General features: G+C 42.9%; 1 protein-coding gene across 9 annotated transcripts in view; it reads right to left on the bottom strand.

Moving 5' to 3' along the window:
• FHIT (fragile histidine triad diadenosine triphosphatase) overlaps positions 1-9063 on the bottom strand; it is a 1052598-nt gene extending 1043535 nt beyond the window's left edge. For 7 of the 9 annotated variants that reach the window (XM_088662587.1, XM_088662582.1, XM_088662584.1 and 4 more), the window contains exon 1: positions 8951-9062. The gene's annotated coding sequence lies outside the window, so the exon portion shown is untranslated. Of the gene's footprint in view, positions 1-8950 lie in introns of all 9 variants that reach the window. The other 2 variants (XM_088662578.1, XM_088662586.1) reach the window with 2 other exon arrangements.
• Positions 9064-15871: the final 6808 nt, after the last annotated feature.

Genomic DNA, 15871 nt, shown 5'->3' with positions numbered 1-15871 from the left:
CCAGGATTTCAGATAACACAATAAATAGATCTAGAAGAGAACGTAATACAGATTAGTGTAGTGAGAATTCAACAAGCATAAGAAAGAGTTCCTGCTTTCATTAACAAGTTATCTGTAAGACATTCGGAATTATACTTGAGGCTTCCTTCTGGTATATCCTGTTCCACTTTATCAACATTATACAGAACCCTGCTGTCATAATCATTCATCTCTTCTTGCACACAGCAAGGGACACCATCCTTCAAGCACCAGCTCACCTCCGCAGCCTTGTCCTATCCTTATCCTATTCCCCTCTGCCCTTTCCCCAAGGCTCTTCCATGGTGAATTGCCGCCTCCATCTTCACCACCTCGAGCCACCAAAATGTCTCCTGTTCCCATTAAAGGCTCCCCCCATATTTTCTGTTACATATTCCAAACTCCTCCTTAGAGCATCTGTGGGATAGTATTACCCCTCTCTTACTGCAAAGCACTCCCCAAACAATTTTTCCATGAAGCAGTTGGCTCAAACCCATTAGTCCTCATTTGTAAGGAAGCCGAAGTTTGTCTTACTGCATTCATAGTGTACAGTACTTGCATTTGTGCCTTTACCTCGCCTCTTCCATTCCACTCCTTGCCGCTTTTGCTGTTTGCTCCTGGTGTCCACCTTTCTGAGCAACTTAAGAAAGCTGTTGGGCTTCAGACGTGAGATGTCACGTTCTTCAATATCAAAAACAATATTGTAGTAAAAAAAAAATACCTAAAGCCTCATTTATCATTACTGAAAAGAGTAATTCAGAATAGACCTATTGACGTGGAGTCTCCTTCTTTGGAGGTCTTTCAGTGGAGGCTTGATGGCCACATGTCAAGAATGCTTTGATGGTGTTTCCTGCTTGGCAGGAGGTTGGACTGGATGGCCCTTGTGGTCTCTTCCAACTCTATGATTCTATGACGTTACTAGGCATGCCTAACTTAGATTCACCAAGTTCAATGTGTCTACTCTAAGTAGAACTTAGTTGGATACAACCCACAGTATGAACAAGGCCAGCCCAGGACATTTTGCCACTTGAAGTGAAACAGAAAATGCTGGGGTGTGTGTGTTCTCTGCTCCCACCGTCACTGCCTTAGGTGACTAGAGGCAGCTTAGGGAAGCCCCAGAGCACTGAAGGTTGTGGGGGAGGAAGAAAGGAGGCTGGAGAAGAACAGAGGGGCAGCAGCATGGTTGATGCAGCAGCGGGCGACAAACACAGGAGGCGAGGAGTGGTGTACTCCTGGGGCCCCCATATCTACAGTCCCTCACTGAGCCACATGGGTGGGACAGCCCTGGGCATGAGGTGTGAACATCACAGAAAAGACCTAAAGGATTCCCATTTGTTATTATATTTGACTGCTTTTAGATATCTTAAAATGTTTTCAATAAGGGCGAGTTATAAATTTAATAAATACATATCAATAACTGATCAGCTGTGTATACCGTAAAGGAAAAAATGTGGGGGGAAAGTAATGGATTGGATGCACTGAGGAATTACGTAACAACGGAATGGTAAATCATCATCTCCAGATATACATTTCTTCAACAATCAATATAAACTAATAACTCCCTGGGATATTAAAAAAAAATGGATGTATGGATCACAACAGGGGAAGTGTTGAAGATATAATGGAATACAAAGGGGTTTTCATCCATATCTGACAAACTTGTCTTGCAGGAAATTATATATTGTGCTTGGAAGAATGAAGTAAAACTATGGATGCTGTACAAATTTCATATGAGAATAACCTCGCCCCCCCCCCCCAGCCCATCAAGCACTGGTGGCCCACTGGAGAAAGTCTTTAGGAGTGATTGCTCTAACTGCCACAGCAGTTCAAGAATTCAAAATTCACTTCCTAGATAGAGCCTCAGGAGCTGCACCTATAAATTTCAACTTAAGGTGTAAATTCCACCTTAGTCCAAACATCTGTTTCCTTGAGTTGTTTTCCTAATGGTGACCCCCAATTTTAAGTGTTCAGTTTCACTGCATTGTCAAATTTTGGCATAACCCCTATTTACCGTGCTCCGTCCTACTTAACATCGCTTACGGCCGCGTCTCACCGATATGCCTTCATTAAAGCTAGGTTCAATGTTTTTCCAACAAACGTGCCGAGACATGGATTTACTAAGGGCCAAGTCTCGTCAATGTGTGCTTGTGAAATTAAAACATCTGAATCTCTACATCATGTTATGTACAGTTCGGCTCGTGCTAGTATACTAAACTCCATAATCCAGCCTATGGCTGACAATCCAGTTGACCTACAGCTTGCCTGGGTTCTTCAAGATGTGGATCCTTATATTACTCTACAGGTTGCTAAATTCCTAACAGCCGTCCCCTCGTACAAGAGACGGAATGGAATGTTAGCTGATTATTTATAGTTATAAGAATTTTCTATAATGACATCAGATAATGATTTTAGCGTAGTACCTAAATTTGTTAACATTTGTCCTTGTGAGCTGTGAATTGTGTTATATTATTTGTGGCTTGTACGAGTCCGCTGTTTTATTTGATTTATTTTATTGTGTTTTATGATGGGCGTAAAGCCGGATAAACATCTTTTGTACTTTGCATTGTCATGAACATACTTGCCTGAAGTGTGCTGTGGCAGTGAAAGGGGATAATAGTAATTATTAAGCAACAGAAGGTTGCTTGATCAGTCTCTGAGGCATCCACAGTTCAGATCACTTCACCTCCAGAAAAATGTGGCGGACAAAAGATCAATGAAAATGGTGAGGTAGATACACTATCTTCCTTATAAAGAAAAGCTGAACCAGCTTAAATAAAAACCAGCTTTCTTGGGTGATAGGGAGGAAGTGTCAGGATAGCAAAATAATAATAATACCAACCGCCACTGCTGTCCCCCCCCCCAAAAAAAAGTGTAATTGGAGTGGGAGGAGACCATTTGAGAAAGAAAATTTTCATTTCCTTTCAAAATATTAAAAAAAAGCTGTTGATTGACTGATTGCCTGCCCTTCACCCTAAGGTCCCAAGACGGGTTACCACATTAAAAACAATTTAGAACAACTTGTCATCCCTTGACAATTGTGCGTAAATGGATTTGAGACCAAGGAATTTATCAGAACACACAATTAACCTACGGAACGAATAGCCGCAGGAACTTTTGTGGTGGGTACTAGTTTAAAATGCTTGTTTAAAATAATCAGATGAAACACAGAGAACACATCTGTTAGGGGGCTGCTAGCTGGGGCAGCCAGAGTAACATTAACGATGTTTTAGAGACAGCAAGCCTCTGATTACCAGATGTTAAGTGCTAACAACAGGGTTGGCCATCAATATCTAGCCCAGCTTGTGAATCTCCTTGTGACATCTGGCGGCCCACTCTTAGGAAACGGGAATGCTGAGCTAGATAAACTCTTGGGCAATCCTTGTGCTCTTAAACTGCAGCTCCACGCAGAAACGTGAAATCAAGAGAGGCAGGGTTGAAAGCTATCATAAACGTGCAAATACATATAATCAGTAACTATCTAAAATGCTTTCAAAGCATACTTTTCATTTCCACAGTAATATAAATGAAACACTAGCTATGTGACAACATAATTAGCTGTGTCAATAAAGTCAGTGAAACTGGCAAGATTACTTTCCAAATTCTGGAAAATAAGAGCTCTTGAGATTTATGCATGTTAATTCTTACACACTGCCACAAGAATACAACCCATTTGTCTCTGAATGTCTACATTCAATTAGATGCACTTGACAGATGTTTGCTGCTTAACCAGTGATTCATTTAGAAATTTGTAACCATTTCTAGGGTCTACAGTTCTCCAGAACTGCTGTCTATTCATTTAGGGCTCGCACAAGATTTAAACAAATTAAAATTACCATTCCCATTTTTTAAGAGAGTTGATTAAGTAATTTAATTAAATCTAATTACTTTTGAATCTCCATGCAACACAATATCAAAGTTTAATGTGGAGTAAAAATCATAATATTCCATAGGGGGTTCCCCTGGCCAACTGTCCTTTCTTATTTGCTGGGGGGGAAATATACTGGTCAAACTGGGCCAAGTCAAACCAACTGCAACTCAGTACTTCATATTGAAGGGCCACTTAAAACTTATGTATTTCTCATAAAGAAGGGTTTTTCTGTATAGGAAAAACATCAAAACCTTGAAGAAATTTTGATGTGCAGTGATCACTCTTATGTCTATTTTGCTGCATGTACATGCATTGAAGGGGCAAACTGACAAGTTAATTACATTTAGCTTTCATGAGCACTCCGTATCTCCCATTCAGTGTTTTTTTTTTTAAGGAAAAAAGGCAATTTAGATGTTCAGTCTCTTTACAGTGCACAGAATGTAACTTTAAAATTAGGAGTACCATTCAGCTGTCATTCAAAGAAGATTTAAAGGTGCTCTGAATATCTTTAAAATGCACTGGAGAGGAATATGAAAAGCAGGTTATGCAATCAAGGAAACTAGTATCTGTTGGACATTGCAGACATCTTGCCCTGGGGGAGGAAAAAGGTGAAATGCGTAATGCAATTTTCCCATTAAACATTTCAGTGATTCAATTGAAACTTAAGTGGCCAACATCCTACCACATATTTCAGAATGTCTTATTTAAATCACCAACATCAAATATTTGAAAATGACTTACTAGGAGATCTGCCTGGAGGTAGGACATATTGTTAGCAATTATTCTTCCACCTGAACTTTATAAATGCGTGCTTCGGAATGTTACATTTCAAATTAATTGTACTGCTCTCTTTGTAACTAATTGCAATACATCCTAACTGTATCCCCAGAATGAGTGTTGCATACATCTAGTAATTTAATGTGTTCTTTAAAACAAGTCACACCAAGGTCAGAATCATATATATATATATATATATATATATATATATATATATATATATATAAACATTTGCCTAATGGGACTGTTAATTTACAGAGGAAGGAGAATAGACTCTGTACACAGAACGGGGAAAACTATTGCAAAATATGACCTAGCACTGCTAAAATGTGTCAGCATTATCATTCAGTTTTTGGCTCTTACTCCCTCCAAATTTCTGGCTATTTGTCCCTGTGTAATTCTCATTTAAGTGTATGTAAACAAATAAAACAGTAGGTAGCAAAGATACTCTATAATTTTTTTTAATGTCATAATCTGAACATCTTATTCTGGGATATACATCTGGGCCACTTTTGCACATTACACTACGATAAATCATAGCTTAGCACAAACACAATGGCTCTGGAGTATGTTCTAGGCTACAGATCTTGGTTAAGAAGGGGAGATCTTAAACATGATCCAGGCTTCAGACAACACACTAAGCCAAACCTTGGATTAGCTACCATCCCAAACAGAGCTGAAAAGCCCAGGAAAAGGCAAAGCAGGCACGTGCTCTTCTCTGGGAGCCAGCACACCTTTGCAGTTGCAAAATTTTGGCTTACCATGATGTGTGAACCAGGCCATAATGTCAGTGAATCTGAGTGGAAGGTTTAAAATGATCTAACGCAGTGATTCTTAACTAAGGCCATAAGCTCCCCCAAGGAGTGACCTATAAATTTAAGGGGAGCATTAAATTTAGCAGAAGAGAATTAAACCTCCTTTAGGATGAAATTTCATATCCTAGTTGCACATGGTGAAGAGGAATTAAACAAAACCGTTCCCTTCCTGCTAGGGGCTAAAGACCAAAACAAACAATCCATCAATTTACAACGATACTAAGTATGGAAAAAGAAGAAACAAGTTATCAGAAAAATACCAATCAAGCTCAAATAAATACTGGCTCTTTTTTAAGAATGGAAGAACCTGCTGGATCAAGCCAAAAGCTCACCTAGACCAGCATCCTGTTTTCAGAGTGGACAGCTAAATGCCTGTGGAAAACCCGCAAGAGGACACATTCTACTCATGTAAAAACACACTGATTCCTGGATCATCTGCAGGCAAGATTTAGAAGGTGACTGGGCCAGATCCGGCCCCTGGGCCTTAGTTTGCCTACCCATGGTCCAAAGCATATAATAGTGGTTTGACTGCTTAAGACAGAGATGGGGAACTTGGTAAATATCAATATAGAACCACTTTGTGTGCACACACACAAAAGTATGCACACACACACACACAATTAGCTTCTATGTTATACAGGATGAGTCTTTTAAAAGAGGCCCCGTGGAACATGTGTATTCTGTATCCACGGGGCCTCTTTTAAAGGACTCACCCTACATGATTCCATTTATTTCTACGTATCCCATTATACTTTTATACCTCACCTGCTAACAGATCTACTCAAGGCAATTACAACGGCTTGGATCCTAATTTCTAACAAGCAGAAGTCAGCTCATGGAATATATCTGCAAGTGGCAATGGGGATGGCAATTTTTGCCACTTCCTTATTTCCCATACAGTCCTTATGCCCTCCGGAAATCTGATCCAGAGGATTGGGGGACCCTCAACAGCAACATAGCAGCTAGAAGCTGCCGGAGCAGGGGACAGGAATATGTGGAAATTGTCTCCTTTTAAGCATGCAAGGAAAGAATGTCTCACGGTCTTGAGTATTTCTCATAAAACCAGTATCTGCACTGTGTGGATCAATACATATCTAAAAAAGCTGCCTCTGCCCCCTCCATAAAAATTACCTCCTCCTCCCATTCCAAGCCAATTTTGGTTTGGAGAAGCCAACGCATCTTTGATGCCCTGTCTTCCCTCCTTGCTGAAGCCCACTCCTGGGCATCTGTCTCTTTGTCTAATTTGCAGCATGACAGCTAAGAAAGTGACAAAGATAGAACAATCAGATCTGAGCACAACAGCGCAGGATGTGACAAATAAGAAAAATAGGAAGGTAGAAAATGCAACTGTCTCTATACTAACAATAATGTGAGGCCCAAATGGAAGGAGAGCGTGCGGAAGAAAATAACTTCCGAGCAATGGGTCACAATGAACCTCCACCTCCCCTCCTCATGTCAAACACCGGAGGGGACAAACGCACCCTCATGCCAATATAAGGAATATTCCTGGCAACTGAGAACAGCACGCAGGCAATGGCCGTCAGCCAGTCACAGCAGGGACCTTATAGCTGAAGGGAGGCAGGAAAACTGCTGTGAAAGCTGAGGAACATGTGCTCTGAACTCAATTGCACCCCTCAAGTGCAATTATTCAGATGCACCCCAAAAAAAGAATAATTTTGAAGGCAAGGGAGTAATAGTTTGGGACCAGAAGAGCGGAGAGAGGCAAGTGCCCTCCAAGACAAGTAGCTCACTCTGCCTCACACACACACACACCCAATTGTTGGACCATTCTCATTACTTAGAAGGAAAGGCACATTTCATATACAAAGTATAAGCATTATCATACACTAGAAATTCAAAATATCTGAAGCATGATTACTTGAAAGTCAATAGGGATTACTGACAAGAAAATATATTCAGGATGGGAGAGTTAAAGTAATGAATGCACCTCACCCCCTGAAATGCATTTTGCCTGTCCTATGCAGACTCCAAAAAAAATAAAAAAATCAGGTGCGGATCACAGCTGCCCTTCATCACCAAGAGGTGGGGAGCAAATTAATTTATCTAAGAGGCTAGTTTCCCTTTGGTAGCAAGCACTAAATTTAGGGACTTAAGTTTTTCCATATGCCGGCATTTTATGTTCAGTGTTGTTGCACAGTTGTAGCAACAAAATCCATTTCCAAAGCAAGTGCAATCTAAAGACATGAGGGTTCGGAACCAAATCATTCAGATACGTGTGTGTGCATGCACACAAAAGCTCATACCAATGACAAACTTAGTTGGTCTCTAAGGTACTACAGGAAGAAGGAATTTTTTTATTTTGTTTCGATTATGTCAGGCCGTCACGGCTACCTACCTGTAACTAGAACTATGTTTTAATGAGCAGTTGAGTACACCTGCAGTCATCTGATTAGAGACCTAGCAGCTACCAACAAGCAGGTGAGGCATGGACTTCCTTCATACAGTATAGATTAACCATACTTAACATATACATATAGATTAACTATATACATATACTGTATATTATATATGCATAAAGATTAACTATATACTGTACTGTATTTGCAAATCACACTACTGTACTAAACACATGCATGACCAGAAAGTGGGAATCACTAATTAAGCAAAAACCCGGAAGGTGCAACCATGTGTTTTAAACCAGGACAACTAAAAAACAGGAGGTGCTGCTGTTGTTTCAGGGAAGCATTGGGGCAGTCTATACAGAATAAGTAAAATGAGCAGGCTTTTAGAAGAGCCACACTCCCAAGGGAAGGGGAAGCGGCCCAAAACTTTAAAAGTGGCAGGTGTCATTTACTATGGCGGGAAGAGGGGGCCAAGTACACTACTGTATAGTCATGAGACCACATTCAGAATTTTATTTTATTTTTTTAGACAACCACGCTTTAGACACAGAATGATCAAACCGCGGTAGGCAACCTTTGCAAAGGATAAAGGGAGAACTCAGTACTGGAGGTGGGGGGGGGCGTTATTTACTGCTGGCCAGTTAATCCAGAGTGGAAAAATATAAAGCTATTTGTGCAGATTTTCACAGATCCCAGTTCAGGATCATTATGCACCATTCCCAGGGAATAACGAATTGCTAAACTAAGGCTGCCTGCCATCGCACTTGGGGGGCAAGTGCCGCAGAACCCAGCAAGGCTTACTTCCGAGTAACCCTGCAAGGGCGGTGAGGAAAGCATCCGTTCCGTTAACCTTGCTGGTGCACATGCTATATTTGGAAGCGAGCGGGCTGCCTGGCTCCTTGCACGCTTGCAATGGCCGGCTGCCCGTCCACCAGCCCTCCCATCTCTCCCGAATATCCCCGCCGACCCAGAGGGCGAGCTCCTGCGGCGCGACATAGGGCCCACCCCCTTCTCTCTCCGCCCCGGTTCTCAACAAGGCGCGAGGGATGGGAGGGGGGCGGCTAAAAAGAGAGAGAGAGAGTGAGAGGACGGCAAACAAAATGGAGACTTACGCTCACTCTCTGGCAGCTAATTGCGCGTGCGCCATGGAAACGTCAGGCGACGGCTGGCAAAGAGGCAGCGGCGGCGCGCGTTTTGGGAGCGCAGGCGCACTCACGCTAGAAGAGGACCAGGGAAAAAAACAAAAAACGACCGTCGACCCTTTCTTGCTGCTTCGGCAAAGCGCGTGCGCAAAAGCTTGCGCGTCTTTCTGCCTGCTTGGTCCATCCCCAAGTTAGAACCGGGGTGGGCTAATAGTGATTGATGGATTGATTAACTTCCGCCATCTGTCAGGAATGCTTTGATGGTGTTTCTTGCTTGGCAGGGGTTGGACTGGATGGCCCTTGTGGTCTCTTCCAACTATGATTCTATGATTGCGGAGTGGTTCCCCCCCTTCCGTTGGTGGTGAACACGATATTATGATAAATAATATTTTTTATTACATTTATATCCCGCCTTTCCCCAAGGAGCTCAAGGTGGTTTACATAGTTCTCCTTCCTCCGTTTTATTCTCACAACAACCCTGTGAGGTTGGTTAGGCGGAGAGACTGACTAGCCCAAGGTCACCCAGGGAGCTTCATGGTCAAGTTAGGAAAAGGAGCCCGATTCCCCAGGTCTTAGTCTAGGACTCTCACTACTATGCAACACTGCCTCTCCAGTGGACATATTACAAATAGAGATTGGTGACTCCATTGTTTGCGGAAGATACTTCCTGGTTATTGTTCATACACACACACACACACAGAAAGAGAGAGACATATCACACATATATAAATGTGTGAACAATACACACACACTTTTCACTGGGTGGAAGTGACAGCAGCCTATGGAGATAATACAACTGAAATGTCCATCACTGAAGCTGTACTTTCCCCTTACCTAGAAAATGCAAATTCAAAGACAGGAGTTCGTATAAATGATATATTATAAATGTTATTACACAGCACATTTTTAAACATTTTTCTGTCATTCAAAAGCACATACAGTCCCTTGGCATTATCCCCAAGGGAGGGCATGGTTGGGAGACTTACAGTGGTCCCTGCAATGTAGTCCAGTGTATTTTCCATGGGGAAGAAGGTGGTGTGGAGAAGCGAATGGAGTGCAAAGCTGTTGGAGAGCAGTGTTAACAACACTACAGTATAGTGTATTCCAATAGGGAAGGTAGAATAGGAGTGATTGTGTGTGAGAGAGAGACCTGTGAGGTCTCTTCAGTTATGGTACTCAAAAAACCAAAAACAAAACATTCTTTAATTCTAAGCATTTATTTTTATTTTTGCACCTTCTGTTTGTAATCTCAGGCTTTGGGTAAAAACAAAGTACAGTACTATAGATTCCACAAGCCTGAAGCCTTTCTTCCCTGGTCTGTAGCTTACTTCTGAGTAGACATGTTAGTCTTTCACCATGGCATGCACACACAAGAGAACAAGAACTAAAATCATTCAGACAAACTGGGATCCACACACTTCTCTCTTTTTTCTAAATCATTAAGCCACCCTGCTTATAGAGCAATCCTATTTAGCTAGATGTAGGAAGATGTGTATTTAGGTGGATTATAACCTGTCATTTTTTCCTATCCTCTTTTTATAAAAAAGGTTTAGGGGTACTCTCATTTTGACTCAAGAAAATCACCATAGTTCAAATTGGGAAAAATAAATACAGTAAATGGGCAAAAGTACAAAGATTCACAAAATGTTTAGGGGTATGCATACCCCTGCATACCCCCCAGAAAAAGCACTGCTTCTAACCTTAGAGGCCAGGTGGAACCACTGCAGTGACTGGAATGTTGGAGTGCAGATCAGTACAAGTCCTTGCACACTGCAATTTGCTGGATGGAACAATAATGTCTCTTTCCCTCTGCTTAACCTGCCAAGCAACACTGGGTTTTATTTTTGTTATCATATTATATTTTTGCAATAATGTTCTTCAGAATGTTCCCTTTGTAAAACTTTTTTTCCCCCATTCCTCTCCCCAGAGGTTACATATTGCATAATTTATAACAGCTAGATTTGCAAGAAAGGCAGATTAAGGGATGGGATGCTGCTAGAATGGAAGAGCGTGTTTACCGGAGACAAATTTAGTACTCCACTGTTAAGCAAGGAAAACAAATGCAAACACACGTAGCAAAATATGATGCATATTTACAGAGAATCTGTTCCCAACATTCAACAGAGCACGACAGGATTCTCTGGAACAGAAGCAGAGCTGGGATTTTGGAAGGAACATACTGTCGCATACCACTCCAATTTCCGAACCGTGTGAGATTCCAAGGGTTCCAGGTGGCTTGCCCATGGTCCGGGTTTCCTTTTGGAAATGAGGCATAGTGGAGACTGCAGTGTCTTTAGGATATATGGTTTATTTACACAAATATACAACCTGAGTTTTGGGGTGGAGGGGTTTGCAGCATTAACACCCCAAGAGGGTCTTGCTTCTCCCATAGGCACAGCTCTGGATTCAAGGAGATGTCAGCGAATTCAACTCTTGATTACTTTAAACTCTCCCTTTATCTAACTCATTCTGAGTTAAGGGAGGGGCCCCTTCCATTTGCCATTTGGCACTGAGCCCTTCTCTCTTCGGCTTTCCTCATGGCTCATTACCTTCCCTTTGTTCTCTAAATGGCTCATCTCCCAGGCCATTACCCCATCGGGAAACTGACCAGGCTTATATTTCAACATTTGCCTCGATTAAATTCTGATCCCCCTGCTGGACCCAGGAATGTAGAGCAGTCTGGTACCCACAAATTCATAACAACACTTTCTTATCTATGAACTGCTGCCATTTTCAGTGGAATCTATACACTCCCTCCCCTACAAAAATATAAAGTCTTACAGTGTAATCCTAGGGCTGCCTACTCTGAAATAAGTCCCACTGTCCTTGGAGGGGATGACAGCCTGGGCTTCCCTTGCTTCTGCCTTCCCTCAAGTCACACAGATCTTCGTATCTGAAGATACGAAGCATGCGCACGAAAGCTCATACCAATGACAAACTTAGTTGGTCTTTAAGGTACTACTGGAAGGAATTTTTTTGTTTGTTTCGACTACGTCAGACCAACACGACTACCTACCTGTAACTAGATCTTTCTTAAACAGGGGAGGTGGGAAAGGGGCCTTCCCCCAACAGTTCCCTCAGACTGTTGGTGGTTCTTGTAAGGAAATTGATGCTTTGGCTTTCTCCTTGTCTGGGCACCCTGGCTTCTACCTTCCCTTAGGTCACACAGATATTTCTTAGGTAGTCCCAGGGAAGGTGGGGAAGGAGCTCCCGCAACAGTCACAGGCTGTTGTGGTTCTTTCAGGTGCCACCGATGACCTGCTGTTATTTCATTATTGTTACTGTTCACTCATATGTACCCTTTTGCCCAACGAAAGGAAAAGTGGCTCAGAAAGGAATAACAAACACATTCAAGTACAAAAAAAAGAACAAAAATTTAAAGACAAGGTCGGCGGTTTGAATCCACAAGACGGGGTGAGCTCCCGTGACTCCTGCCAACCTAGCAGTTCAAAAGCACACCAGCGCAATTAGATAAATAGGTACCGCTGCGGCAGGAAGGTAAACGGCGTTTCCATGTGCTCTGGCTTCAGTCACGGTGTTTTGTTTAGTCATGCTGGCCACATGCCCCGGAAAGCTTTCTGTGGACAAACGCCGGCTCTCTCAACCTGAGCAAGATGAACGCCACACCCCATGGTCGTCTTTGACTGGACTTAACCGTCCAGTGGGTCCTTTACCTTTCCTAATATTTCAATAAATATATGCCCAACGCATTCGTGTTCCTGAAAAAAGGCAAAGGGCCAGTCCCCACAAAGATGTCAGAGAGAACAAAACATAAATCTTTAGGCAGCAGCTCCCAGGTGCAATGGAGGGTGGGGCAAGGGCAGGTGGAAAACTTTACCCTTTGATAGTTGCAGCTCTCTGGTCTGGGCATCCCGTCTTTTAACACATTGCCATTCCCCCCTATCCTTGAACTTTCCTTTCCCCTGCTATCTGGAAGTGGGTGGTTTGGGCCCCTTGCCCAGTCCAAACCACTTCAACAGTAGCACCAGTTCCCCATCACCGCCCCTTTATGCAGTCATCATTACCAGAGATGCTACACCCCACTCATTTCCCACGAATGCACCCTGAGCGCATCTACAAATGGCTCTGTGTGTGTTCGTTAAGAGCACCACTTCCTTTCCCCTCCCCACAAGCTTTCCTCTTCATTTTGTTCTGCGGCTGCTGACCCAAAAACTGTGGTCTCCCGCTGCAGTCACTCTTCTGTACACATGGAAATAAATGGTCTCTAAACAACATAGACAGCAAAAGCAGCAGTGTTGGTCAAGAAGAAGAAGAAGAAGAAGAAGAAGAAGAAGAAGAAGAAGAAGAAGAAGAAGAAGAAGAAGAAGAAGAAGAAGAAGAAGAGGAAGAATTCCACAACCCACAGTTCTGCAATATCTTTATAAGATAAAGATGAAATTCTAATTGAATGTTCGTCCTAGAAGGTACAATATATTTTTTATTAGAACCAACGAAAATATCACAAAATTGGAAGTGAGTCGACAAGCTGACTTCATGGCTACAACATCCAATGGTGGTTGGGGTTTTTTTTAGGGTGGGTATTTATCTATCTATCTATCTATCTATCTATCATCTATCTGTTTATATCTCCCAACCCCTCCCCTGTATTGAGTAACATCTTACCTGATGGAAGAGTTCCAGAGAACTGGAAAGCTGGCAACCATTTTGTGGTCTTTGATCATAATGTAACAGGGTCCCACATAATAAAACATTCCCAAGCTGATTTAGATCATTATAGGTATTATATAGGGACCCAGGTGGCGCTGTGGGTTAAACCACAGAGTCTAGGGCTTGCTGATCAGAAGGTCGGCGGTTCAAATCCCTGCAATGGGGTGAGCTCCCGTTGCTCGGTCCCAGCTCCTGCCCACCTAGCAATTCGAAAGCAATTCGAAAGCACATCAAAGTGCAACAGGAAGGTAAACAGCGTTTCCGTGCGCTGCTCTGGTTCGCCAGAAGCAGCTTTGTCATGCTGGCCACATGACCCGGAAGCTGTCTGCGGACAAACGCTGGCTCCCTCGGCCTATAGAGCGAGATGAGTGCCGCAACCTCAGAGTCAGACACGACTGGACCTGATGGTCAGGGGCCCCTTTACCTTTATTTTTAGGTATTATATACACATGTACAGCGCACCAAACTGGCAATAAAATTTCAGTTCTCTCATGGCAGATGCATATCTGAATAAGGGTTTTTGATGAGCTCTAAGTGGAAGAAGCCGTATAGATGCATGCATTTTTATTTTTTAAAATGTGCTAAATACAACTCCCAGAAGGGGAATCCAGTTAGCTATATCTGGTTTACATTTTTGAATTTTCATAACATGCTTAATAAAATGAATATATGCAAAGAGACTTTGAGAACGCAGTGATATTGGCAAAGCTCCTCGGTTGTACAGAATCTCATAATGTACACACACAGTGTATAATAATAGCACAGTACAAGGGATATATAAAATGAGGTTTGTTACAGCAATACTTGGGTTGCAAAAAGAAAAAAAGGAATTAAAAAGATAAGTAAATTAAAAAACTAGTCCTTCTCAATGACATTTTCCACAGCATTTAACAACATCCTTTATATACATCATTAGACATTGTTGTTTGGACTATGAAATCCCATTATGTGTAGATAGATCTTCAACAGCTCTCCAGAGATGTGATATGACATAGGGCTGTGGTGTTGCTCCCATTGCTTGCCAACCCCACCTACCCCCACCAATCTCCAAATTCAGTCAATTCACCTACCCCATCCCACTAGGCTTCCCCAACCTCCTAGTATTCACCACCCCCACCCCTTAAAGTTTGCCAAACCCCTCACCACCTTAAACCTCACAGAACCCACTTAGACATCACCAACCCCCCCCCCTTAGACCTTTGTCTTGCCACCCCATCATAGCTGTCAAGTTTTCCCTTTTCTCGCAAGGAAGCCTATTCATCATAAGGGAATTTCCCTTTAAAAAGGGGAGAACTTGACAGCTATGCACCCCATGACACTACAGACATGCAGGAGGAACGGTTGGCCTGGCAGGAGGAGAACCACAGAACGGTCAGAAGCAGTAGCCAACCAACCTGAGGATCTGCTGCTGCTACTTTACCTGTGTTGACTCTTCATCTTAATTGACTGTGGCAGCCACAGATCACCAAGTTGGCTGGCCACTGCTTCTGACTTCCTCAGCTCCCCCTCCTCCTCCTTGTTTGGCTATGGCTGTGGCAGTAGGATTAGCGGGTCCCCAAGCTCATCAGGGAGGAGGAATTTGGCCCACAGTGCCACCTATCAGCTAACCTATGCCACCTAACCAGGGGACAGGGGCTGCAGACTGTTCTGTCTGTCCATTCACAGCTCACTTGGGCTACCTCTTGTCATGTTGTAGTTCACAGCACTACCTGTCTGTGGCCAAGTGAACTACAGTGTGACAACACACTTACATTTTTATTATATGTACTAAAGGAAATATCGTCAACCTTTTCAGAACCATGACCCACTTATAGCCCAAACATGCATTTAGGGATACATTTATTAATATTTTACCATATATTTATATGGTGGTAGTGCTCCTTGGATCAGACCATGAACCACTACTGGGTTCCAACCCACCAGTTGAAAACCAGTGTTTGGCTGTGTCCCTGCTCACTTCACTTGTCAACTCCACCTACCACCCACCCACTGCGCCAAAGCCACTCCATCCCCTTACTTGTTGCCAAAGGCACCCTTTATGCCTCGCCAAGGCTACACTCTCTGTTTACCACAACCACCCTTTCCCCTTAGACCTCGCCAAATCTCTGCTCGCTGGCAGGTCTGGAATGCCCACTTGCTCCATTGCCAGCTTTGGCTGCCCATTCACTCTCTCGCTGATCTCAGCTGGCTACCTGCCTGCCAGCCTCCATCTCTAGTTCCCTC

This window comes from Zootoca vivipara, chromosome 2 (assembly GCF_965207765.1).
Source record: "Zootoca vivipara chromosome 2, rZooViv2.hap1.1, whole genome shotgun sequence".
Classification (NCBI taxonomy): domain Eukaryota; kingdom Metazoa; phylum Chordata; class Lepidosauria; order Squamata; family Lacertidae; genus Zootoca; species Zootoca vivipara.
Note: the sequence above shows the minus strand (reverse complement) of the source record. Positions and strands in the feature narration are given on the sequence as shown.